Consider the following 26,974-nt stretch of genomic DNA (forward strand, 5'->3'; position numbering starts at 1 on the left):
GCAGCAGCCTATATCGATGACATTGTGATTTTCAGTCGAACCTGGGAGGAGCACATTCAACACCTTGCTGATGTTTTTCAACGCATTCAGAGAGCTGGTCTGGTCATTAATGCCAAGAAGTGTCACATTGCCAAACCTGAGGTCCAGTACCTTGGCTATGTGATTGGAGGGGGAGGTATCCGTCCTCAGGTGGGAAAGGTAGAGGCGATTGGAGCTTCCCCACTACCCAACACCAAGAGGAGGCTACGGTCATTCTTGGGGTTAGTAGGCTGGTATCGCAGACTTATCCCCAACTTTTCATCCAGATCTGCAATACTGACTGATATGACTCGCAAATCTAGCCCAGTGAAGGTTAAGTGGACACAAGAAACTGAGAATGCTTTTCACGATTTGAGAAATTGTCTGTGTCAAGAACCTGTTCTGCAATGTCCAGATTTTACTCTCCCCTTCACTGTTCAGACAGATGCCTCTGGAGTTGGTCTAGGAGCCGTATTACTACAAGGAGAGGATGGAAACCAGTTACCTGTGCAGTACATCAGCCGAAAACTTTTTGCAAGGGAAACAAGGTATTCAACGGTAGAAAAGGAAGCGCTAGCCATTAAATGGGCTTTAGATATGTTGAAATATTACCTTATTGGCAAAGAGTTTGTTCTTGAGACTGACCATCTTGCATTGCAGTGGATTCATAACATGAAAGACACTAATGCTAGAATCACCAGATGGTACCTGTCTCTCCAGCCTTATCGTTTTCAGGTCCGGTATCGGCCAGGACATAAGAACGTCATCGCTGACTACCTGTCCCGTGACTCCGATGAGTAACGGTCTTAAGGGGAGGGGTGTGTGACAAAGTGGGTGAGAGCACACCATTTGTCACCATGTCAGTCTACTGTCTTAGCCATCCAAATTCAACCGTGCTTGTTTGTTTTGGTTATAGGTCTATCATTCTTTCATGCCATGCAGGCACATAGTACCCCGGGTTTGTTTGTGTTCTCAATTATTGCACTTAAAATAATACAGAAAAGTATTGTTAAGTTTAAAGTAGTTTATTTGTTCAGTTTTTTCATTTATCATGAGGTTGATTATGTTACTTACCATACCCACCAGGTTCCAGTGTCAAAAGGAGGGAAAAGTGCAAACACTTCCTCTATTTATACCCTGGTGACATCATTAGTGATGTCACTGGGTTGAACCATGTATGGGGGAAGGTACATTTTGGGATTTGTTTTCTTATTGATTTTGATTATTTTGGCATGGTTGAAAAGGTATCGGTTACCATGGCCGAAGCTATTGTGTGTTTGGTGGTGATTGTGGTTGGAGGCGAAATGTTGATGGCTCAGTTGATTCCAGGGAGGCGAGTGGAGTCACCTTTGGAGTGGTACAGCCTGATGGAAGGGCCTACTTAACCAGCTGCTGTCTGCTGCCGGAAAAGGAGAGACCAGTGTGCAGCCATGGGCACATGTTGCTTATTCTAAGTAGTTTTTGGAAAAAAAATAAATCACTCTTGAACATTTTAACATTGCTTCTGAGTCTGCCTCCTTCCATCCATCTACTCTGGTCACACTTCCCCACAGCCGTGGTTACCACCTGAATCTCCGTTGCCGTGGTTACCACCTGGCAGTTGATCCAGTAATGATATTAAAGTTATCAGGCAATTTGACCAAACTTGTTTTCTAGGTGTAGATTATCACCTTTAACCTCCACCTGCCAGCCAATCAGAATCCAGTATTCACACAGACCATGGTATAAAATAAAATACTAAAATGATAGAATAGAATAAAATAAAAATAGAATAGAATATAGTAGAAGAATAGAATAGAATAGAATAGAATAGAATAGAATAGAATAGAGGTTTATTAGCATTTGCATCAGACGGTACCGGTACATTGGAATTCTTTTGCGTTCTCCCAAAGTCAGGCAAGTCAGAAATACACATAAATAACAAAAGCATAAATAACTATATAACGACAATCAACATATATTGCAATAACAACAATGTACATATAATACAAAAATATATACACCGGTATACAATGTCCTTGCATTGTACGTTGTGAGGGGTTTGAGCTTTCTTCACCAGAGCTGCAGTGTGTTCTGCTGTTCCAGCTGAGGCTTCACTGATCTGAAGGCCCAGGAACCTGTAGATCTCTATTCTATTCTGTTCTGTTTCTGTTCTGTTCTGTTCTGTTCTGTTCTGTTCTGTTCTCTATCGTATCGAGACTATCTCTCCACTCCGTTACATATTCCATATGTATGGGGATTGATCCCCCTGCTGTCAAGGTACGTGGATATTTCTTTAAGACACACCGGCTTGCCCGGCCACGCCCTTAGGTTTACCTATAAAGCGAAAGTTACGCCTGTAACTACGGTTCTATGAGTCCCGGATGACCGCCAGGCGGTGCTGTAAGCACTGGATATCTCCCCTCGCGCATGCGCATGTCGAGTACAATACCAACAATGTCACGTCACCCGTGACCCCTGCATGACCCCCGGAAAGGGTATATCTTCCGGCGTCAGCATGGGATCGACTCCTAGAATCTTCTCGCGAGAGCACGAGGATTCGGAGTGACCGGCAGGCCTGGCGGTCATCCGGGACTCATAGAACCGTAGTTACAGGCGTAACTTTCGTTCTATTTCGTCCCTACTGACCGCCAGGCGGTGCTGTAAGCACTGGATGACGAATACCAACAATGTCACGTAGGATCCCGGTCACTTACCTCACTGACCGGGGCAGAAGGACCCGGGAGTAGAACCACGCCCAATGGTTGGGGAGTGGCGACATTGATCCGGTAAAATCTGGAGAACGTGTCTGGCGACGTCCACGAAGCCGCTGTGCAGATGTCCTCCAGAGGCACCCCCTTCAGGGCAGCCAAGAAGCTGCGACGCTTCTGGTCGAGTGGCACCTCACCTCCACTGGTAAGGGGCGGCCACTGGCCCTGTAGGCGTGCTCGACGGTGTCCACCACCCAGTGGGATGGCGCTGTCCAGAAAACAGCACGGCCCCTGTTGGGGCCACCATGGCAGAGAACAAGCTGCTCCGACTGTTGCACAGGCGCGGTAGCATAAGCAGCGAGGGCCCGTACGGGGCACAAAGGGCTCGGCCCACTCTCTGCAGGACCTAGGGCAGGAACGCCACGTTCGGCCACAACGTAGCCCCTGAGCTGACTGACAGGGCATGTAACTCATCGACTCGCCGATGTCATAGCGAGGAGAAAAGCTATCTCCATAGAGAGCCACTTCAGGCCCACCCGGGCCAAGGGCCCAAAGGGTGGAGAAGAGAGGGCACCTAGCACCATGGGCAGGTCCCACACTGCTCGGGGGTTTCTATTTATGTTTATGTTCATGTTCTGGTTCTCTGGAAAGCGTCTAGAGACAACATCTGTTGTATTAGACGCTATATAAATAAAATCGAATGGAATCGAAAACTGGGGCCTTTGGGCTCCTCGGGGGGGGGGGGGGGGGGGGGGCGCAGCCTCAGAGCCCCCCTGAGAAAGAGAAACCAGCCGGTGGCACTCTCAACCAGGGCATGTTGCGACGAAATGACCGCCACATACACCCTTAAAGTGGACTGAGCACGGCCACCATCCAGGAGGGACCGAAAGGAACCCCAGGATTGTGGGGATTGGGGCAAAGAACAGGGTCCTCTGCCCCGTCTGCACACCAGGCAGAGAATCTCCCCCACTCGCACTCATACCAGAGGCGGGTGGGAGGCACATGGGCATTCGAGATGCCAGCCCTGACGTGTTCAGGACAGCTTGACAACAATGGGTCGGGCGCCGCAGCGGCCAGACTCAGAGCCAAAAACGACGGGGTCGGGGTGCAAAACCTGAATCCCCGGCTGGAAAAGACGGTCCCCCTGGGGGGCGTCATGTTGTGTCGCAGCAGAGCCTCCGCAGCAGTGGAAACTATGTTTCCCCGGTCGGAAGGGGGCCACCAAGAGGAGCCCGTGAGCCCTCTGGAGGACCCTCTGCAAAGGCGGCTTGCGCCGGGAGAGGAAGTCCGTCACCCGGTTCCTGTCTCCAGGCAGGAACATCGCCCGAAGGCCGGGCAGGCGAGGAGCTGTCCACGCTAGGAGGCCCCGGGACACCTGCAGCAGCTGTGCAGAGTCGGTGCCCCCTCTGGTGGCCGATCAAGGAACAGTGGACACACTGTCCGACCGAACCGGCACGTGCCTCCCCCACAGGAGTTGCAAAAAATGTTAGTGTGAAGTGCAGAGCCCAGAGCTCCAGCACGTTGATGTGGCGCGTGCGGACCCGGGAGGACCACTGATGACAGCCTCCCGGCAGGGAGGGGACAGCGCCTAAGGGCACACCCCTCAGCCGGAATGTCCCGCCTTTCCAGGGTGCAAGGGTATGGACACACCCGCGAAACCCTGACCAGCCTGCGCCCATGCCTCTTGGCATCCAGGCGAGGCTGTCCAGCCACATTGCAGGGGCATAGCGACAGCAGGCCCAAATGTATAAGAGGGGCAAGGGTTGCCACCATGCACCTGGTGAGAAAAATCCTCGGTGACAGGGAGAGCCCGCACAGGAGCACCCTGAACCGTCAACGGTGGCCCCGGTAGGCGAGCCCCCGGAACTACCGGTGACGTGCCGCGACCGGCACGTGACGCTCCTGGGACGGTCCGCGCACAGGGGGGGCGAAAGTCACCAGCAGGCTGACTCACAGACCGCTGAAAGCCGCGCCTGCCGCCGTGGGCAGGCGGCCGGGGGCGACGCCCGGGGGCCAGTGAAGGGCCTCTCGGTGTACAGGAAGCGGCCGCACTCCTGTGAAGGTACACCAGCCGCTGCCTGGTCCCACCAGCCAGGGCGGTGCGTTCAGAGCTTCCAGGGCGGTCGCCCCGAACAGCTCCTCCGGTTCCGCAGGTGCCTGACGAAGAACGCCACGAGCAGTCTCCGTCAGGGGTGACTGCGCCAGCCAGACATGACGGCGCGTGTGCACCAGGGTGGACATCAGCCGCCCCGGCCCCCTCGTCTGGGAGGCAAAAGCCTGTAGGGATATGTCACACATGTCCCGTGTGGAATCCTCCACCTGTGCATCCTGCAGGGAGGTTGAGAGAGCCAGCAGAAGATGGGAAAGGGTGTTCCCCAGCCGGCCAATGCGGGCCGCTGTGTTATAAGCCTCACAAATATGCCCATCAGTAACCCTACACTGGGTAGAGGGGCCCTTGGGATCTGGCTTCAAAGCCTCATCAGGAGCCACTATCAGCGCTGCAATGGAGGGCTCGATGGGGGCATGTGGTGGAGACCAGCCACTGCCGCGTCCTCCATCGCCGTCAGAGCGCGGTCATCAGCTGTCAGCCTGGAGAGGGCTGTGACACCTCTCCAGCATGAGTGCAGCTCCCTCAAAATCCGACGAAGGCGGAATGGTGAATTCCACCGGAGAAGGATTGCGCCTGTGGAAGGCGCTAGAGGCCACCTCCGCACGCGGTGTATCCAGCTACAAGTGCGCCAGGCAGTGCGGATAACGCTCTCCACGGAGGAACAAGCCGTCCCCTCCCGAGAGCCCTGGGCAGATGAGTGCGAGGAGAACCCCGAGCGCTGTGAGGCCGGGTCCCCTGATGACACGGAGCGGCTCGCCGAGGCTGCAATGGAGATGGCGTCCTCTGGCAGCGGCGGTGGCGACCCCAGAGCAAACTTCTGGCATGGCAGGTTCCACCTGGCCGGTACCAGGCTGCAGATTGAGGAGGAGCGCCTACATCTGCTCCATGTCGGCGGCCAAGCGATCTACCTTAGAGGAGAGCTGGCTCGTCATCCGCCGTCGTTTGGGGGCACCCCCACTCTCTTTTCCGATCGCTTCAGAGAAGACCCCGGCTGGGATGAGGGGAGGCAGGCCGACGGCTCCGGCTGCTCAGGGCCCAGGCACGACACGCAGAGGTCCTGGTCATCCGCAGGATCCAGGGCGGCCATGCACCCTGGGCATGAACGCTCCATCACAGCAACCGGTGCGAGAGGGAGCGGACACGCTGCCGTTGCCACGGATGTGCCGGTGGGAGAGGGAGCGGGCGAGCTGCCGTCATCACGTAGGTGTCGGTGGGAGAGGGGAGCGAAAACGCTGCCGTCACCACAGCTTGCACACTGCCGTCACCACCAATATGCCGGCGGAAGAGGGGAGCGGCCACGCTACCGTCAGCACGGATGTGTCAGTGGGAGAGGGAGCGGACACGCTGCCGTCACCACAGATGTGCTGGTAGGAGAGACGAGCGGACACGCTGCCGTCCACACGAATGTGTCGGTGGGAGCGGTCACGCTGCCGTCCACACGAATGTGTCGGTGGGAGAGGGGAGTGGTCACGCTGCCGTCACCACGTAGGTGTCAGTGGGAGAGGGGAGCGGACGCGCCGCCGCCACCACGTAGGTGTCAGTGGGAGAGGGGAGCGGAAACGCTGCCGTCACCACAGCGAGCACGCTGCCGTCACCGCCAATGTGCCGGCGGGAGAGGGGAGGGCCACGCTACCGCCAATACGGATGTGTCAGTGGGAGAGGGGAGCGGAAACGCTGCTGTCACCACAGCGAGCACGCTGCCGTCACCACCAATATGCCGGTGGGAGAGGGGAGCGGCCACGCTACCGTCAGCACGGATGTGTCAGTGGGAGAGGGAGCGGACACGCTGCCGTCACCACGGATGTGCTGGTAGGAGAGACGAGTGGACACGCCGCCGTCCACCCGAATGTGCCGGTGGGAGCGGTCACGCTGCCGTCCACACGAATGTGTCGGTGGGAGAGGGGAGCGGTCACGCTGCCGTCACCACGGATGTGCCGGTGGGAGAGGGGAGCGGACGCACCGCCATCACCACGTAGGTGTCAGTGGGAGAGGGGAGCAGAAACGCTGCCGTCACCACAGCGAGCACGCTGCCGTCACCGCCAATATGCAGGCGGGAGAGGGGAGGGCCACGCTACCGTCAACACAGGTGTGTCAGTGGGAGAGGGGAGCGGAAACGCTGCCGTCACCACAGCGAGCACGCTGCCGTCACCGCCAATATGCAGGCGGGAGAGGGGAGGGCCACGCTGCCGTCACCACGGCTATGAGAAAAGGCAAAAATAGGCGTCTTTACTCAAAAAGAAGAGAACAATCCTCTCTCGTTTCTTTCCTTTTTTTTTTTTTAAAGAAAAAAATAACTGCAAGGAAAAATAATGCTGTAACATCAATAAAGTGGGAGAGGGAGCGAAACACTGCCGTCACCACAAATGTGCCGGTGGGAGAGGGAGCGAAACGCTGCCTTCACCACGGCTGCAAAACAGGCCAAAAAGGCGCTGTTCTTTTCCTTTCTTATATATATATATTTTTTTTTTAAAAAGAAAAATAATCTGCAAGGAAAAAATAATGCTGTAACATCAATAAAGTGGGAGAGGGAGCGAAACACTGCCGTCACCACAAATGTGCCGGTGGGAGAGGGAGCGAAACGCTGCCTTCACCACGGCTGTAAGAAAGACCAAAAAAGGTGTTTGTGTTGTTTTTTTCAAAAGAAAAAAATAATCCTTTTCTGTCTTCTTTTTCAACATATATTGCAATAACAACAATGTACATATAATACAAAAATATATACACCGGTATACAATGTCCTTGCATTGTACGTTGTGAGGGGTTTGAGCTTTCTTCACCAGAGCTGCAGTGTGTTCTGCTGTTCCAGCTGAGGCTTCACTGATCTGAAGGCCCAGGAACCTGTAGATCTCTATTCTATTCTGTTCTGTTTCTGTTCTGTTCTGTTCTGTTCTGTTCTGTTCTGTTCTCTATCGTATCGAGACTATCTCTCCACTCCGTTACATATTCCATATGTATGGGGATTGATCCCCCTGCTGTCAAGGTACGTGGATATTTCTTTAAGACACACCGGCTTGCCCGGCCACGCCCTTAGGTTTACCTATAAAGCGAAAGTTACGCCTGTAACTACGGTTCTATGAGTCCCGGATGACCGCCAGGCGGTGCTGTAAGCACTGGATATCTCCCCTCGCGCATGCGCATGTCGAGTACAATACCAACAATGTCACGTCACCCGTGACCCCTGCATGACCCCCGGAAAGGGTATATCTTCCGGCGTCAGCATGGGATCGACTCCTAGAATCTTCTCGCGAGAGCACGAGGATTCGGAGTGACCGGCAGGCCTGGCGGTCATCCGGGACTCATAGAACCGTAGTTACAGGCGTAACTTTCGTTCTATTTCGTCCCTACTGACCGCCAGGCGGTGCTGTAAGCACTGGATGACGAATACCAACAATGTCACGTAGGATCCCGGTCACTTACCTCACTGACCGGGGCAGAAGGACCCGGGAGTAGAACCACGCCCAATGGTTGGGGAGTGGCGACATTGATCCGGTAAAATCTGGAGAACGTGTCTGGCGACGTCCACGAAGCCGCTGTGCAGATGTCCTCCAGAGGCACCCCCTTCAGGGCAGCCAAGAAGCTGCGACGCTTCTGGTCGAGTGGCACCTCACCTCCACTGGTAAGGGGCGGCCACTGGCCCTGTAGGCGTGCTCGACGGTGTCCACCACCCAGTGGGATGGCGCTGTCCAGAAAACAGCACGGCCCCTGTTGGGGCCACCATGGCAGAGAACAAGCTGCTCCGACTGTTGCACAGGCGCGGTAGCATAAGCAGCGAGGGCCCGTACGGGGCACAAAGGGCTCGGCCCACTCTCTGCAGGACCTAGGGCAGGAACGCCACGTTCGGCCACAACGTAGCCCCTGAGCTGACTGACAGGGCATGTAACTCATCGACTCGCCGATGTCATAGCGAGGAGAAAAGCTATCTCCATAGAGAGCCACTTCAGGCCCACCCGGGCCAAGGGCCCAAAGGGTGGAGAAGAGAGGGCACCTAGCACCATGGGCAGGTCCCACACTGCTCGGGGGTTTCTATTTATGTTTATGTTCATGTTCTGGTTCTCTGGAAAGCGTCTAGAGACAACATCTGTTGTATTAGACGCTATATAAATAAAATCGAATGGAATCGAAAACTGGGGCCTTTGGGCTCCTCGGGGGGGGGGGGGGGGGGGGCGCAGCCTCAGAGCCCCCCTGAGAAAGAGAAACCAGCCGGTGGCACTCTCAACCAGGGCATGTTGCGACGAAATGACCGCCACATACACCCTTAAAGTGGACTGAGCACGGCCACCATCCAGGAGGGACCGAAAGGAACCCCAGGATTGTGGGGATTGGGGCAAAGAACAGGGTCCTCTGCCCCGTCTGCACACCAGGCAGAGAATCTCCCCCACTCGCACTCATACCAGAGGCGGGTGGGAGGCACATGGGCATTCGAGATGCCAGCCCTGACGTGTTCAGGACAGCTTGACAACAATGGGTCGGGCGCCGCAGCGGCCAGACTCAGAGCCAAAAACGACGGGGTCGGGGTGCAAAACCTGAATCCCCGGCTGGAAAAGACGGTCCCCCTGGGGGGCGTCATGTTGTGTCGCAGCAGAGCCTCCGCAGCAGTGGAAACTATGTTTCCCCGGTCGGAAGGGGGCCACCAAGAGGAGCCCGTGAGCCCTCTGGAGGACCCTCTGCAAAGGCGGCTTGCGCCGGGAGAGGAAGTCCGTCACCCGGTTCCTGTCTCCAGGCAGGAACATCGCCCGAAGGCCGGGCAGGCGAGGAGCTGTCCACGCTAGGAGGCCCCGGGACACCTGCAGCAGCTGTGCAGAGTCGGTGCCCCCTCTGGTGGCCGATCAAGGAACAGTGGACACACTGTCCGACCGAACCGGCACGTGCCTCCCCCACAGGAGTTGCAAAAAATGTTAGTGTGAAGTGCAGAGCCCAGAGCTCCAGCACGTTGATGTGGCGCGTGCGGACCCGGGAGGACCACTGATGACAGCCTCCCGGCAGGGAGGGGACAGCGCCTAAGGGCACACCCCTCAGCCGGAATGTCCCGCCTTTCCAGGGTGCAAGGGTATGGACACACCCGCGAAACCCTGACCAGCCTGCGCCCATGCCTCTTGGCATCCAGGCGAGGCTGTCCAGCCACATTGCAGGGGCATAGCGACAGCAGGCCCGAATGTATAAGAGGGGCAAGGGTTGCCACCATGCACCTGGTGAGAAAAATCCTCGGTGACAGGGAGAGCCCGCACAGGAGCACCCTGAACCGTCAACGGTGGCCCCGGTAGGCGAGCCCCCGGAACTACCGGTGACGTGCCGCGACCGGCACGTGACGCTCCTGGGACGGTCCGCGCACAGGGGGGGCGAAAGTCACCAGCAGGCTGACTCACAGACCGCTGAAAGCCGCGCCTGCCGCCGTGGGCAGGCGGCCGGGGGCGACGCCCGGGGGCCAGTGAAGGGCCTCTCGGTGTACAGGAAGCGGCCGCACTCCTGTGAAGGTACACCAGCCGCTGCCTGGTCCCACCAGCCAGGGCGGTGCGTTCAGAGCTTCCAGGGCGGTCGCCCCGAACAGCTCCTCCGGTTCCGCAGGTGCCTGACGAAGAACGCCACGAGCAGTCTCCGTCAGGGGTGACTGCGCCAGCCAGACATGACGGCGCGTGTGCACCAGGGTGGACATCAGCCGCCCCGGCCCCCTCGTCTGGGAGGCAAAAGCCTGTAGGGATATGTCACACATGTCCCGTGTGGAATCCTCCACCTGTGCATCCTGCAGGGAGGTTGAGAGAGCCAGCAGAAGATGGGAAAGGGTGTTCCCCAGCCGGCCAATGCGGGCCGCTGTGTTATAAGCCTCACAAATATGCCCATCAGTAACCCTACACTGGGTAGAGGGGCCCTTGGGATCTGGCTTCAAAGCCTCATCAGGAGCCACTATCAGCGCTGCAATGGAGGGCTCGATGGGGGCATGTGGTGGAGACCAGCCACTGCCGCGTCCTCCATCGCCGTCAGAGCGCGGTCATCAGCTGTCAGCCTGGAGAGGGCTGTGACACCTCTCCAGCATGAGTGCAGCTCCCTCAAAATCCGACGAAGGCGGAATGGTGAATTCCACCGGAGAAGGATTGCGCCTGTGGAAGGCGCTAGAGGCCACCTCCGCACGCGGTGTATCCAGCTACAAGTGCGCCAGGCAGTGCGGATAACGCTCTCCACGGAGGAACAAGCCGTCCCCTCCCGAGAGCCCTGGGCAGATGAGTGCGAGGAGAACCCCGAGCGCTGTGAGGCCGGGTCCCCTGATGACACGGAGCGGCTCGCCGAGGCTGCAATGGAGATGGCGTCCTCTGGCAGCGGCGGTGGCGACCCCAGAGCAAACTTCTGGCATGGCAGGTTCCACCTGGCCGGTACCAGGCTGCAGATTGAGGAGGAGCGCCTACATCTGCTCCATGTCGGCGGCCAAGCGATCTACCTTAGAGGAGAGCTGGCTCGTCATCCGCCGTCGTTTGGGGGCACCCCCACTCTCTTTTCCGATCGCTTCAGAGAAGACCCCGGCTGGGATGAGGGGAGGCAGGCCGACGGCTCCGGCTGCTCAGGGCCCAGGCACGACACGCAGAGGTCCTGGTCATCCGCAGGATCCAGGGCGGCCATGCACCCTGGGCATGAACGCTCCATCACAGCAACCGGTGCGAGAGGGAGCGGACACGCTGCCGTTGCCACGGATGTGCCGGTGGGAGAGGGAGCGGGCGAGCTGCCGTCATCACGTAGGTGTCGGTGGGAGAGGGGAGCGAAAACGCTGCCGTCACCACAGCTTGCACACTGCCGTCACCACCAATATGCCGGCGGAAGAGGGGAGCGGCCACGCTACCGTCAGCACGGATGTGTCAGTGGGAGAGGGAGCGGACACGCTGCCGTCACCACGGATGTGCTGGTAGGAGAGACGAGCGGACACGCTGCCGTCCACACGAATGTGTCGGTGGGAGCGGTCACGCTGCCGTCCACACGAATGTGTCGGTGGGAGAGGGGAGTGGTCACGCTGCCGTCACCACGTAGGTGTCAGTGGGAGAGGGGAGCGGACGCGCCGCCGCCACCACGTAGGTGTCAGTGGGAGAGGGGAGCGGAAACGCTGCCGTCACCACAGCGAGCACGCTGCCGTCACCGCCAATGTGCCGGCGGGAGAGGGGAGGGCCACGCTACCGCCAATACGGATGTGTCAGTGGGAGAGGGGAGCGGAAACGCTGCTGTCACCACAGCGAGCACGCTGCCGTCACCACCAATATGCCGGTGGGAGAGGGGAGCGGCCACGCTACCGTCAGCACGGATGTGTCAGTGGGAGAGGGAGCGGACACGCTGCCGTCACCACGGATGTGCTGGTAGGAGAGACGAGTGGACACGCCGCCGTCCACCCGAATGTGCCGGTGGGAGCGGTCACGCTGCCGTCCACACGAATGTGTCGGTGGGAGAGGGGAGCGGTCACGCTGCCGTCACCACGGATGTGCCGGTGGGAGAGGGGAGCGGACGCACCGCCATCACCACGTAGGTGTCAGTGGGAGAGGGGAGCAGAAACGCTGCCGTCACCACAGCGAGCACGCTGCCGTCACCGCCAATATGCAGGCGGGAGAGGGGAGGGCCACGCTACCGTCAACACAGGTGTGTCAGTGGGAGAGGGGAGCGGAAACGCTGCCGTCACCACAGCGAGCACGCTGCCGTCACCGCCAATATGCAGGCGGGAGAGGGGAGGGCCACGCTGCCGTCACCACGGCTATGAGAAAAGGCAAAAATAGGCGTCTTTACTCAAAAAGAAGAGAACAATCCTCTCTCGTTTCTTTCCTTTTTTTTTTTTTAAAGAAAAAAATAACTGCAAGGAAAAATAATGCTGTAACATCAATAAAGTGGGAGAGGGAGCGAAACACTGCCGTCACCACAAATGTGCCGGTGGGAGAGGGAGCGAAACGCTGCCTTCACCACGGCTGCAAAACAGGCCAAAAAGGCGCTGTTCTTTTCCTTTCTTATATATATATATTTTTTTTTTAAAAAGAAAAATAATCTGCAAGGAAAAAATAATGCTGTAACATCAATAAAGTGGGAGAGGGAGCGAAACACTGCCGTCACCACAAATGTGCCGGTGGGAGAGGGAGCGAAACGCTGCCTTCACCACGGCTGTAAGAAAGACCAAAAAAGGTGTTTGTGTTGTTTTTTTCAAAAGAAAAAAATAATCCTTTTCTGTCTTCTTTTTTTCCTTTTTTTTCTCAAAAGAAAAAAATAATCTGCAAGGAAAAAATAATGTCGCATTAATAAAGTGGGAGAGGAAGCGAACGCTGTCTCCCTGCACAGATTGTTCAGGTGTCAGGCGCAGCCGACAGCTTACCTTCTGTCAGCCGCGCTGGGGGGCGGGGCGGGGAGACGCCGCCGCAACCCGACACCATCAATACCGCGCCGGCCACAGCCTCTCGGAGGACGAAAAAAATCGTTACTCCTACCTGAATGGCACGAAGCTGCACCGGGGCCGGCGGTTTTTAGGGAGGAAAGGAAGAAGCTTCACAAAGCTCCTATTTCCGTCCTGTACTTCAGACGCGCGATGCGAGAAGAATAAGGAGTCGATCCCATGCTGACGCCGGAAGATATACCCTTTCCGGGGGTCATGCAGGGGTCACGGGTGACGTGACATTGTTGGTATTGTACTCGACATGTGCATGCGCGAGGGGAGATATCCAGTGCTTACAGCACCGCCTGGCGGTCAGTAGGGACGAAATAGAACACCTGTGCTGGCGTGTAATCAGTGATTGTTTGATAAGATAAGATAAGATAAGAAATCCTTTAATAGTCCCCCAGAGGGGAAATTTCCAGATTACAGCAGCAAAGGGGATAGTGCAAAACACAAGAGGCATCAATATCACACAATAATAATAATAATAATAATAAAAGGTGATCCCCACCTGAGTCAAGGTGCAAGTGTGAGACGATCCGTGTTACAGAGAAGTGTGAGTGTGTTGGTGCAGCGTGAATCCACTTACCCACCGTAGCTGTGGTTGGGCGTCTGTCTTCGGGCAGCCTCCCTGGATTGCTGTTCCCTCCTTCTTCTCCAGAAAACGCACAGAGACGCGGCCGTGATCCCATTCCGGCGTATTGCCCATGGTCTCGTGGGTTGACGCGCCCGGTTGGATCCGTGCTGGTATTCCGGTCAGGGCGACCGTGATTCATCCTCCCGGCGTATTGCTCATGCTCCGTGAGTTGACGCGTCCGGTTGGACCTGTTCTGATCTCCGGTCCCTTCCGGCGTATGGCCCATGGTCTCGTGGGTTGACGCGTCCGGTTGGACCTGTTCTGATCTCCGGTCCCTTCCGGCGTATGGCTCATGGTCTCGTGAGTTGACGCGCCCGGTTGGATCCGTGCTGGTTAAGGGGCAGTCGTGCGCCACCCGTCTGCCTCCGGTACACGTGAGGAGACGCCGGTGTGAGAGTGATAGTCCGTGTTAAGCGCCGGCTGAGTCCGGGTCGGCTGACGGCGGACGTCCCCTCCTCTCTTTTTGTTATAAGTGCAAAGAAAGTGGCGAAAAGAAAGAAATAGGCTATCAGGGTATAGGGTTGGAGGAGGTGGAAGACGAGGTCGACTTGGAGACAGTCTTTTCTGACGACGATGACCTGTCTTGTGGGCAAAGTGGGGTCGGCGTAGAAGATGGAAGCTCTTCAACCCCACATTTCAATGAGGTTATTGGCAGGGCAGCCAGGGCTCTGGGTGTGGCCCCCCCTGACGACCTTACGGCGCCCCGCTCTCGGTTTGAGGAGGTCGGGGAGGTCCGCCCCGTACCGGTACGGGTGCCACTCCTACCGGACTTCGAGGAACTGGTGTGCGGTCAGTTTGCTTCACCAGCAGCCGCACACAGGTGGTCCGCATCATGTCGCAGGTTTTCGGACATGACTGACAGGGAGCGTGTTGCCTGCGGGCCGCTCCCTCAGATGGATCCGGCTCTCTCTCCTCTCGTTTCTCCTTCCCACTCAATTCTTGGCAAAGCCACTTGTCCCAGCAGGAATTGTAGACTCATGGATGACCTGCTGGTCAAGCTGCACAGAGCTATGGCTACCCAGACCTGTCTGACGAATACAGGGGCTATCATGTCCCTCTACCTTCGTGACCTGTCCAAGAAAGTGCAGGAGGGTCCCGGGGGTTCTGATATTGCGGGTGAGCTTCGGACCGCTTCCTCAGTCCTCTCTTCGATCATGAAGGAGCAGGCGGTGGCTACAGGCAGAGCCTTAGCTTCCTTTTGGGTTGCTAGACGCCACTTATGGCTGTCCCAGTCTCAGCTCCAGCAAAGGGATCGGGACTGTTTGGTTAGGTTGCCGGTGGAACCTTCGGCCATGTTTGGTTCGAATGCAGCTCAGCTACTGCAGCAGGCACGGGACAATCGCTGCACCACACAAGAGGTGTCGGGCTTCTCCAAGCGCCCCAGGGGCTCCAGGCGGCCGAGAACAGCCGTCCGTCCACTAGAGGCCCCGACATGGGGTACAGGGGACCTCAGGCCCCAGCTGGAGGCTTTTCGTCGGCGTAACTCCCGCCATCGGGGAGGAGGGGGGGACCGGCTCAGGGGTCCTCCAAGCGCCCACCCCCCTCCTGACTATTCCAAGACCCCGGCCTGCCAGCTGCCCCTGTCGACAGACCGTTACAGGGACGCGTGGGCGGCTTTGGGGGCGGACCCATGGGTGGTTTCCACCATGACCCATGGCTACCGCTTACAATTTTCGCGCAGACCCCCTCTGGCGAGGTTGGCCACCTTCACTACTGTGACCGACCCTCAACATGCAAAGGTTCTGCGGGAGGAGTTGTCCTCCCTTCTGGAGAAATACGCCATAAGGGAGGTGAAGTGCGGGGACCACCAGGCTGGGTTTTTCTCCCACTACTTCTTGGTCCCCAAGCGGGATGGGGGACTTCGCCCGATTCTGGACCTCAGGGTGCTCAACAAATATCTGCGGCCCCTGAGGTGCAGGATGTTGACGATCCTCAGGGTGCGGCAGGCCATTACCATGGGGGACTGGTTTGCCACTGTGGACCTCAAAGATGCATACTTCCAGATACCCATCTGGCCGGGGCACTGGCGGTTTCTGAGGTTTGGCTTCGAGGGCAGATGGTTTCGAGTTTCGGGTCCTGCCTTTTGGCATATCCCTGGCTCCCCGGACATTTACCCGATGTATGGATGCGGTCCTCGCGCCCATGAGGCTGCAGGGGCTCCGCATCCTCAATTACCTCGACGATTGGCTGGTCTGTGCGGCCTCGGAGGAGCTCTGCCACCACCATGTGGCCCTGCTCCTGGAGCACATTCAGACCCTGGGCCTGCGCTTGAACTACAGGAAGAGCAAGCTCCAGCCTTCTCAGGTGACAACCTTCCTTGCCACTTTCAGCTGCGCTCTCGGGTCAGCTGGGGACTCTGCCTCCGTCTCATGGGCCTGATGGCAGCCATGGTGCAGGTTGTCCCTCTTGCCCTCCTGTATATGCGACCTGTCCAGCGGTGCCTGCTGGGCCTGGGCCTGTGCCCACAGATGTCCCGCCGGATCACGGTTGTGGTTTCTCGGAGGCTCCACAGGGCCCTCTCCTGGTGGAGGGATCCGGCCAATCTGGCGAACGGGAGTGCTCTGGGACTGAGGCTGGGGCGCTGTCCACGAAGGCTGCGGGGACAACAACCGCTGGAGCGGTCGCTGGATGTCCCAGCACATAAACGTCCTGGAGCTGAAAGCTGTCCTCTTGGCACTCAGACAGTTCCTGCCAAGACTGAGGGGTCACCATGTCATTGTCAGGACCGACAGCACAGTAGCGGCGGCCTACATCAACAGACAGGGGGGTCTGGGCTTCCTATGCAAGCTGGCAACCACACTGTGGCAGTGGGCTCACCCCCTCTTCTGTTCGCTCAGGGCTGTGCACGTGCCGGGACCGTTGAACACAGCAGCGGACCTCATGTCGAGAGGAGGGCCGACACCGGGGGAGTGGAGACTCCATCCTCAGGTGGTCGAGGAAATCTGGCGTCGTTTCGGCAGGGCGGACGTCGACCTGTTTGCTTCCAGGGAGTCGACGCATTGTCAATTTCAATTCAATTTTATTTATATAGCGTCTAATACAACAGAGTTGTCTCTAGACGCTTTCCAGAGACCCATACCCAGAACATGACCCCCGAGCAGTTATTACATAAACAATGGCAGGTAAAAACTCCCCTAGTGGGAGAAAAACCTTAAGCCAAACAGTGGCAAGAAAAAACTCCCCTTTAGGAGGGAAGAAACCTTGAGCAGGACCAGGCTCATAAGGGGGGACCCTCCTGCCGAGGGCCAGACTGGTGGGTCAGGGACGGCAACAGCACAGCAGGCAGGTGGAAGCAGCAACGGGATGACCAGGGGTGGGGACCGCAGGCCAGCACGCAGCTCCCGAAGCTCCGGCCCAATCAGCAAGTCCCAGGTTGGGGTGCAGGGTCGGGGAAGGGTTGAAGGGAAAGGGTCAGGGAAAGACTTGTGCTCCGTAATGCAAGCTACAAGCCACCCACGACCACCTGCAGGTTCCGGTGTCCGGCAAAGGATGCTGCAACATGGACAAAAGAGAGAAAAGGGAGGAGAAGGGGGGGCCAGCACAAGAAACTACAGGAGCGACTCTGACACACTAAAGTTTACACTACCTAGAGATTTACCAACACCAGCTAGAGGTTTACTAAACACTAACTATAGGCTTTACTAAACAGAAATGTTTTAAGTTTAGTTTTAAAGGTGGAGGTGGTGTCAGCCTCCTTAACCCAGATTGGAAGTTGGTTCCATAGTAATGGTGCCTGATAGCAGAACGCCCGCCCTCCAAATCTACATTTAGATACTCTAGGAACTACGAGTAAACCTGCACTCTGAGAACGGAGAGCTATAACAGGAACATAAGGCACTATCAGGTCTTGCAAATAATGCGGAGCTAAGCCGTTTTGGGCTTTATACGCAAGTAATAAAATTTTAAATTGGATTCTGAATTTTAAGGGTAACCAATGGAGCGACGCTAACACTGGAGAGACGTGGTCTCTCCTGCTAATTCCTGTCAGTACTCGTGCTGCTGCATTTTGGATCAGCTGGAGCCTATTCAGCAAATTACTTGGACATCCTGCTAACAACACATTACAGTAATCTAGTCTAGAAGATACAAACGCATGAACTAGTTTTTCTGCATCACTCTGCGAGAGGATTTTCCTAATCTTTGCAATATTACGGAGATGGAAAAACGCTATTTTACAAACCTGATTGACATATGGTTTAAACGACAAATCCTGATCGAAAATAACACCAAGGTTTCTCACAGTTGCACTGGAAGCCATCGCAACACCATCTAATCCCTTCCTAAAATGCTCTGGACCAAGAATGATAACCTCTGTTTTATCTGAATTTAGAAGCAAGAAATTTCTGGACATCCAGTCCTTGATGTCCCTAAGACATGCCTGAAGTTTAACTAACGGTTCTGTTTCATCCGGCTTCATAGACAAGTAGAGCTGCGTATCATCAGCATAACAATGAAAGTGTATGCTGTGATTCTGGATTATACTTCCCAACGGCTGCATGTATAAACTAAACAAGATTGGCCCTAGCACTGAACCCTGCGGAACACCATAACAGACCCTTGACTGTTCTGAAGAAACCTCATGTACATGAACAAACTGGAACCTGTCAGATAGATATGATTTAAACCAACATAGAGCTGTCCCTTTAATCCCAACAACATGCTCTAACCTGTGCAGTAAAATGCCATGATCTATAGTGTCAAAAGCAGCACTGAGGTCCAGTAGAACCAGTATGGACACTAATCCCTTATCTGAGGCCATAAGGAGGTCATTCGTGACTCGAACCAGTGCTGTCTCTGTGCTATGATGCATTCTGAACCCTGACTGAAAGACTTCAAACAGATCATTTCTATACAAATAGTCACATAACTGGCTTGAAACTGCCTTTTCCAGAATTTTAGACACAAATGGAAGGTTGGAAATTGGTCTATAATTAGCTAAGGTGTCTGGGTCAAGAGAAGGTTTTTTAAGTAAAGGTTTAATTACTGCCACTTTGAAAACCTGTGGTACATATCCTAAACTTAGGGATAGGTTAATTTGGTCCAGTATTGTCGTACCAATAAGAGAAAAAATATGTTTGAATAGTCGAGTCGGGATGGGGTCTAACATACATGTGGTAGACTTAGCTCTATTAACGAGTGAAGTCAGCTCAGGGAGGTCTATAGGATCAAAACAGTCTAGAGTCAAGTCAGAGCCTAGGGAAGTCGCTAAAGCTGAAGAAACACCTACAACCGGCTGGTTGATTTCTTCTCTAATTCTCGCGATTTTACTGTTGAAGAAGCTCATAAAGTCCTCACTACTGAGAGCTGCAGGAATGCACGGCTCAACAGAGTTGTGACTCTTTGTCAGCCTGGCTACAGTGCTGAACAGAAAACGTGGGTTACTTTTGTTATCCTCTATCAACGTTGAATAATAAGCTGTTCTGGCTTTGCGAATGGCTTTTTTATATACTATTAGAATATCTTTCCATTCACGATAAGAGTCTACAGACCTACAAGAGTACCACTTCCTTTCCATTTTACGCACGTTTTGTTTCAACATGCAAATATCTGAATTATACGAGGGAGTTAAGCTCCTGTGGCTAGAAACCCTCCTTTTCAAAGGCAAGGCAAGGCAAGGCAAATTTATTTATATAGCACAATTCAACACAAGGTAATTCAAAGTGCTTTACATTGACATTAAAAGCGGCAAGACATAATAACAAATAGGTAAGAATAAGAAAAGAAGTAAAATAATAAAAAGCACAAGCTGTTAAAAAAAAAAAAAATAAGGGCAGTAGAGTAGAGTACAGCAGGTTTAATTTAAGCTGTACACTTCAGTAAACAGTAATTTTTTTAACCCTGATTTAAAGGAGCTGACAGTTGGAGCAGACCTCAGGTCTACAGGAAGTTTGTTCCACCGGTGAGGAGCAGAATAACTGAACGCTGCCTCACCTTGCTTGGTTCTGGTTCTTGGGACACACAACAAACCAGATCCAGAAGACCTAAGGGGTCTGGGAGCTTCATAGGGAACTAACAGATCAACCATGTATTTTGGTCCAAGACCATTCAGTGCTTTGTAGACCAGCAGTAAGATTTTAAACTCTATCCTTTGACTCACTGGAAGCCAGTGTAGTGATTTCATGACCGGTGTAATATGGTCCAGTTTCCTGGTGTTTGTAAGGACTCTGGCGGCAGAGTTCTGGATCAGCTGCAGCTGCCTGATTGATTTCTTGTTAAGGCCTGTAAAGATGCCATTGCAATAATCCAACCTACTGAAAATGAATGCATGAATAAGTTTTTCCATGTCTTGTTTAGACAGAATACCCTTAATTCTAGCAATGTTTTTTAGGTGGTAATAGGCAGATTTGGTGATAAACTTTAGATGGCTGTTGAAGTTCAGGTCTGAGTCAATAATTACACCAAGATTTCTGGCTTGATTTGTAGCTGTCAATGACATGGAGCCAAGGTGAGCGCTGATCTTTTCCCTTTCATTTTTAGGGCCAAAAATTATCACCTCTGTCTTTTCTGCATTTAGCTGGAGAAAATTCTGGCACATCCACTCATTGATTTGGTGAATACAGTTACTCAATGAGATCGGGGGGCTGTAGTCATGTGGTGACACTGAAATATAGAAAGGAGCAACTTCATCTAAAGCTGAATGCAACAAATCAGCAGTGTTACTAGCAAGGAAATCAACATCTGCAGAGGTAGAACCCAGGTCACTGGCCTCGACTACATCACTATTTCGCACTGTCGTAAGATAAGCAATGGCCTCCCTAAATTTAACAATAACTTCATCAGACAAACATCTGCTAAAATAATACCTCCTATTTTGCACTTCAACATCAACAAAATTAAATTCAAACGTTATTAAGTAATGGTCGGATAAAAGGGAGTTTACAGGTGACACGAACAGACCATCAGTTTCAACACCGTAGGTGAGAACGAGATCGAGAGTATGATTAAAACAGTGCGTCGGTTTATCCACTTTTTGTGAGATACCCATTGATTCTAGAAGAGAATCGAAGGCTAATTTAAGATTATCGCTTTCAACATCCATATGAATGTTAAAATCACCCACTATGATGAATTTATCTGTGCTGATCAATAATCCAGAAAGGAAATCTGAAAATTCAGACAAAAACTCTAGATACGCACCAGCAGGGGGCCGGTACACTACCACTAACACAACTGGCTTCTCTGATTTCCAGCTCGGAAATTTTAGACCAAGCATGAGGCTTTCAAATGTATTATAATTGCACTTAGGTTCAATTTTTGTTTGGAGACCGGAGTTATAAATTGCTGCGACTCCTCCGCCTCGGCCCGTGCTTCTAGGAATGTGATGATTAAAGTAGCCGGGCGGAGTTGATTCATTCAAACTAACATACTCTTCCTCCTGTAACCATGTTTCTGTTAAGCAGAAAATATCACTCCTGCTCTCTGTAATTATATCATTTACTAACAGAGACTTAGAGCTTAATGATCGTATATTTAGTAATCCGCATCTAATTTTTCGGTCTGTAATTGGTACCAAATGTACATTGGTTTTCATTTTTACGAGGTTATTTTGGTTAACGCCTCCAAAACGCCGCACCTGCTGAACTTTTGGAGGGCGGGGAACTGCAACCACTTCTATTTTGCTAGGCACCTGGCCAGAGTCGCCAATATCATGTAATCCTACAGTTTTAGAGTCGCTAACTACATAATGCAATCCTACAGTTTTATTGGCAGGCGTTGGTCCTCGAGAAGCAGCAGAGAAGTGTGTTAAACTACAGCTCTGCATCCTGGCCTGGACCCTGCGTTGTCATGGGGAGGGTCTAATAACATTGGCCAGATTTCTAGACATAAGAGCTGCACCATCCCGGGTGGGATGAATGCCGTCTCTTCTAATCAGACCGGGCTTTCCCCAGAATGTCTCCCAGTTGTCAATAAAGTCCACGTCGTTTTCTGAACACCACTGAGACAACCAGTGGCGGAGCGAGAGCATGCGACTAAACATGTCATCGCTGGTCAGATTGGGGAGGGGACCAGAAAAACCTACGGAGTCCGACATACTTTTGACGTAGTTACACAACCGAGACAATATTCATTTTAGTTACTTCCGACTGGCGAAGACGGGAGTCGTTAGCTCCGACATTGATGATAACTTTACCATATTTACGATTACCCTTTGCCAGCAGCTTCAAATTTGCTTCTATGTCGCCCGCTCTGGCCCCCGGGATGCATCTAACTAAGGTCTCTGGAGTCGGCCTCACATGTCTCACAATAGAGTCTCCAATCACCAGGGTCGGTTTCTCAACGGGTGTGTCGCTGAGTGGGGAAAAACGGTTAGACACATGAAGCGGGTGGTGGTGTTCCGTGAGCCCTTTAAGACTACACTTCCTCCGAACCGTCACCCAGCGGTCCTGACTGGCCGGCTGCCCGGGAGCTGCAGGGGAGCGGCTACGCTCAGCTGCTACGGGCCGGTCCGCCGCTAGATTAGCCTGGTTAGCTGAGGAGGCTCTCGGACTATGGTTTAGTTGGCCGAACCGGACCTCTAACTGACTGAGCCTCGCCTCCAGCCCTGCAAATAAGCTACACTTTAAGCACTTACCGTCTTCACTAAAGAAGGCAGAGGAATAGCTAAACATTTCACACACCGAGCAGCAAAGAGGTGAAACGGTGGGAGACGGAGAGCCCATGCTAAGATGCTAACGGAGGCTAACGGACAGAAAATGTATCGGTGATTGGTGACAGTGAAAGTTACGGAAGAGAAAATGAGCGAGTGTTGAAATAAAGACAGTAATGTACCAGATATAGTACTATTTTACCGGAAAACTGTTAGGTTTCTAAATCATCACAACATTAATAATTTAGAAAAAGACACCAGAGACTGTCAGAAATGATTTTTCAATGCCTTCTGCAGAAGGTTGGAGAGAAGTCTTGAGGAGCTTTTAGGGCAACACGACCCTCCTCACAGAGCTCGTCAAACCTCTCCCACTTGCTGCTTCTGCAGGACGCTATTTATTCAGCAAGGGTGACAGGAAAAATACCATATTTGGTCTGTCAATGTATTGACAACAGACGTTGGGGGTAAAAGACACCCAATAGTAAATAGTTGAATGGACAATGGACAGAAACAGATGGTCAAACAGATCAGATGATGGTTGAAAAGTCACACATGTGAAACTTAAGCTTTAAAGAAACACAAAAGGTCAAAAGGGTCAAATGCCTCCCGGAACTAAAACAGGACCTCTGTTGGAGGTTTGAACAGATGGTTCTAAAGACAATGGGATTTTTGTTGTACAACTCAAACTCAGGAAGGGCTTCACTGTCATCTGTTAACATGTGATAACCAACAGTCAGCTTAAAGTAAATCTCGGACAGATGTGTCCATCTGACAATGGTTCATTGACCAACCATGAAGTCAGCAGTTTTAACCTCCTGAGTATGTCATGAGGATAAACAGGCAGTTTTCTAATTCTGATTCTGGCAGTTTCACAATGACAAACTTGGATTAATCTCACAAAACAATCTAAATTTTAGACAAAAAGTCGGGAGAGATCTGAGCCTGCACGCCGTGCAGCAGCAACAGACCGCAACACCAGGAAGTGACGCGATGCGTGACGCAATACGTTACCCCTCGCCTCTTCTTTTCCCTAAATAACGACGATCCTCCCCTGGGGTGGGATGCGCTGGCGCACCCGTGGCCTCGGGGCCTCCTCTATGCCTTCCCTCCGTTCACTCTCCTCCAGCCTCTCCTTTACAGGATTCAGGTGGAGGGGGCGAGGCTGATTCTGGTAGCTCCTCTTTGGCCCCACATGCTGTGGTTCTCTGCAATCCCTCCTCTCCTGGACGGCACGCCATGGGTTCTCCCGCTTCGGCGAGACCTGCTGTCCCAGGCGAGCGGAGCCCTGTTCCACCCCTTCCCAGCGGGGCTCAGACTGGTGGCCTGGCCCCTGAGAGGGACGGGCTCCTGGCTTTAATAATAATAATAATAATAATTCATTTTATTTAGCGGCGCCTTTCATGTCACCCAAGGTCACCTTACAGAATAAAAACAAAACAATACAATACAGGAAATACAATAGTAATACAATAGAAATTATAATACATACACACATACACAATACATACAAATAGACAATCGAGGAGCAACAGTACAGATAACACAACAGTATGGTGGGAGGTAGTGTGTGGTGACCGGTCAAAGTGAAAGTTTAAAAGTTTAAACAGGTGAGTCTTGAGTTGCGTTTTGAAGGTGGTGATGGAGTCTATTTGTCTTATGTATGGGGGGAGGGAGTTCCAGAGTCTGGGTGCCGTGCTACTGAAAGCTTGGGCACCCATGCTGCTAAGGTGTGAGGTGGGAGTGAAAAGAAGTCCAGCAGAGGTTGAGCGGAGGGTACGGGAGGGGGTGTATTCTTTCAGTAGGTCACAGAGGTAGGTGGGGGCTAGGTTGTGAAGGGCTTTGTGGGTGAGGAGGAGGTTTTTGTAAATGATACGGTATTGGACTGGGAGCCAGTGGAGTTGGATAAGAATGGGGGTGATGTGGTCAGATGACTTGATGCGGGTGATGATCCGGGCGGCCGAGTTCTGAATGAGTTGTAGTTTGTTCGTGAGTTTGGTTGGGAGGCCAGTGAGGAGAGCATTACAGTAATCGATACGGGATGTGACGAATGAGTGGACCAGAATTTCGGTGCTGGATTGGGACAGTGCTGGACGAAGTCTGGAGATGTTGCAGAGGTGGAAGAATGCAGTCCGGGTGATGTTGTGGATGTGAGGTGCAAATGAGAGTGTATTGTCCAGAATGACGCCGAGGCTCTTGACGTGGGGGGAAAAGGGTACCGGGAAGCCGTCGATGATGATGGGAGGGGCGGGAGAGGGTTGTGACTTGGTTAGGGTGGATTTGGAGCCGATGAGAAGAGCCTCAGTTTTATTGCCGTTGAGATTTAAGAAGTTATTGCTCATCCAGGTATTGATGTTGTGTAGGCAGGTGGTGAGGGAAGCGGGAGGAATGGCAGCGGTGGGGTTGGAGGAGATATATATCTGAGTGTCATCGGCGTAAGTGTGAAAATGGACCCCATGGTGACGGAGAATTGAACCTAGGGGTAGGAGGTAGATGGTGAAGAGAAGTGGACCCAGTACTGACCCCTGGGGGACACCCATTGTGACACCCGTGCACCCGGATTTATGGTTCTGTAGTTTGGACAAACTGTTGACGGTCAGTGAGGTAAGATGAAAGCCAGGAGAGTGCAACACCAGTGATCCCAGTGCCAGCCAGGCGGTCCAGGAGTATTGGGTGAGAAATGGTGTCGAAAGCTGCGCTGAGGTCCAGGAGGATGAGGATGGTGAGTAGGCCAGAGTCAGCTGCACGGAGGAAGTCGTTAGTGATTTTAACCAGGGCTGTTTCAGTGCTGTGATTGGGGCGGAAACCGGATTGGAAGGGTTTGTGGAGGTTATTTGAATTGAGGTGGGACTGTAATTGTGCTGCTACCACCTTTTCCAGAGTTTTGGAGATGAAGGGAAGGTTGGAGATGGGCCTGTAGTGATTGAGGTCAGATGGGTCTGCACCTGGTTTTTTTAGGGTGGGTGTGATGGCAGCTAGTTTGAGGATTGGGGGAACGGTTCCAGTGGTGAGGGAAGAATTAATTATTTTGGTAATCATGGGGGAAATGGATGGCAGACATGCTTTGACAAGCAGGGTGGGGAGGGGATCAAGCTGACAGTTGGTGGTTTTGGCTTTACGAATGAGTTCTGAGATGGTGTGTTCTGATACCGGAGTGAAATTGGTGAGAGGACTGGAGAGGGGTTGGTTGGTGGTGGTTATCCATGGTGGGTCATTTGTGGAAGAGTGTGTTGAGGCCAGTTGATGGTGAATGATGTTGATTTTGGAGCTGAAGAAGTCCAGGAAGGCGGTGCACTGGTCAGTGGAGATGTCTGGAGGGAGGGTTTTTGGAGGCTGTTGACGTTTGAAAAAAGGACTCCATTGTTTCCTGTGGCAGAATTAATGAGGTTGGAGTAATATGATGATTTGGCGGTATTAAGTGCATTTTTGTAGAGCTGAAGGTGATCGGAGTACATTTGGATTTGCACAGTGAGTCCGGTCCTTTTGTAGAGTCGCTCCAGTTGACGGCCTGTGGATTTGAGCTGGTGGAGGTCAGGGGTGAACCAGGGGGCAGAGTGGGTAAATGAAACTGAGCGGGTTTTAAGTGGAGCCAGGGCAGTGAGAGAGGAGGAGAGACAGTTATTGTAGTGTTGTACCAGATCGGCAGGGGAGGAGGATGAGGGGGCTTGCCAGAGTCTGTGGTAAAGACTGTGCAAGCGGCCCGGGCACCTTCCACTAGGGCTGCCTACTCATACCTATGGGGGGTATTTACCACTTGGGAGTGCACCAGATGGATCCCTATTCGGCCAACGCCCGGGGCATCCTGTCGTTTTTACAGTCTCAATTGGAGGCTGGGAAGTCTGCTGCCACCCTACGAGGTACGGTGGCAGCTGTCAAGGCAGTTTGTGTCGGTGAGCATGCGTTGTCTCCCGATGACTGCTCCCTGATTTCCCGATTCCTTAAGGGTGCCCAGAGGCTTGCGGTTCGTAGGACTGGACCTTCTGTCCCTCCTTGGGACTTGGATATCGTCCTTGGTGCACTTCAGCATTCCCCCTTTGAGCCCCTTGGGGTTGCTGATTTGCAATGGCTCTCGTTTAAGACCGCGTTTCTGCTGGCTGTGACTTCTGCCAGGAGGGAGAGCGAGCACCATGCACTGTCTGTTCACAGTGACTGCTGCAGGTTCCTGCCGGATGGCTCGGGGGTTGTCCTCCGCCCCAATCCAGCTTTTCTGCCTAAGGTTCTGTCTGAGTTTCATCTGTCCCAGACAGTCGAGCTGCGGTCACTTTCCTCTTCTGAGGTGGGACAGTCGAATGAGCAGCTCCTGCCCGTGCTATGCCCTGTCAGGGCCCTGACAGAGTACATATGGCGCACGCAGGCCATCAGGAAGACCGATCAGCTTTTTGTTTGCTTTAACTCGAGCTGTCTTGGCGGGCCATTATCGAAGTCTCGACTGTCCCACTGGATTGTGGACACTATTCAGAAGGCTTATGTGCTCTCGGGTGTGCCTGTCCCGTCCGGGGTTCGGGCGCACTCGACACGTGGCATGGCCACCTCATGGGCCTTGTGGCGAGGGGCC

General features: G+C 53.4%; 1 pseudogene; it reads right to left on the minus strand.

The window, feature by feature from the left end:
• LOC133423115 (NACHT, LRR and PYD domains-containing protein 12-like) overlaps window positions 1-26,974 on the minus strand; it is a 464,316-nt pseudogene that overhangs the window by 359,340 nt on the left and 78,002 nt on the right.

Source organism: Cololabis saira, chromosome 22, assembly GCF_033807715.1.
Source record: "Cololabis saira isolate AMF1-May2022 chromosome 22, fColSai1.1, whole genome shotgun sequence".
Taxonomy (NCBI): domain Eukaryota; kingdom Metazoa; phylum Chordata; class Actinopteri; order Beloniformes; family Belonidae; genus Cololabis; species Cololabis saira.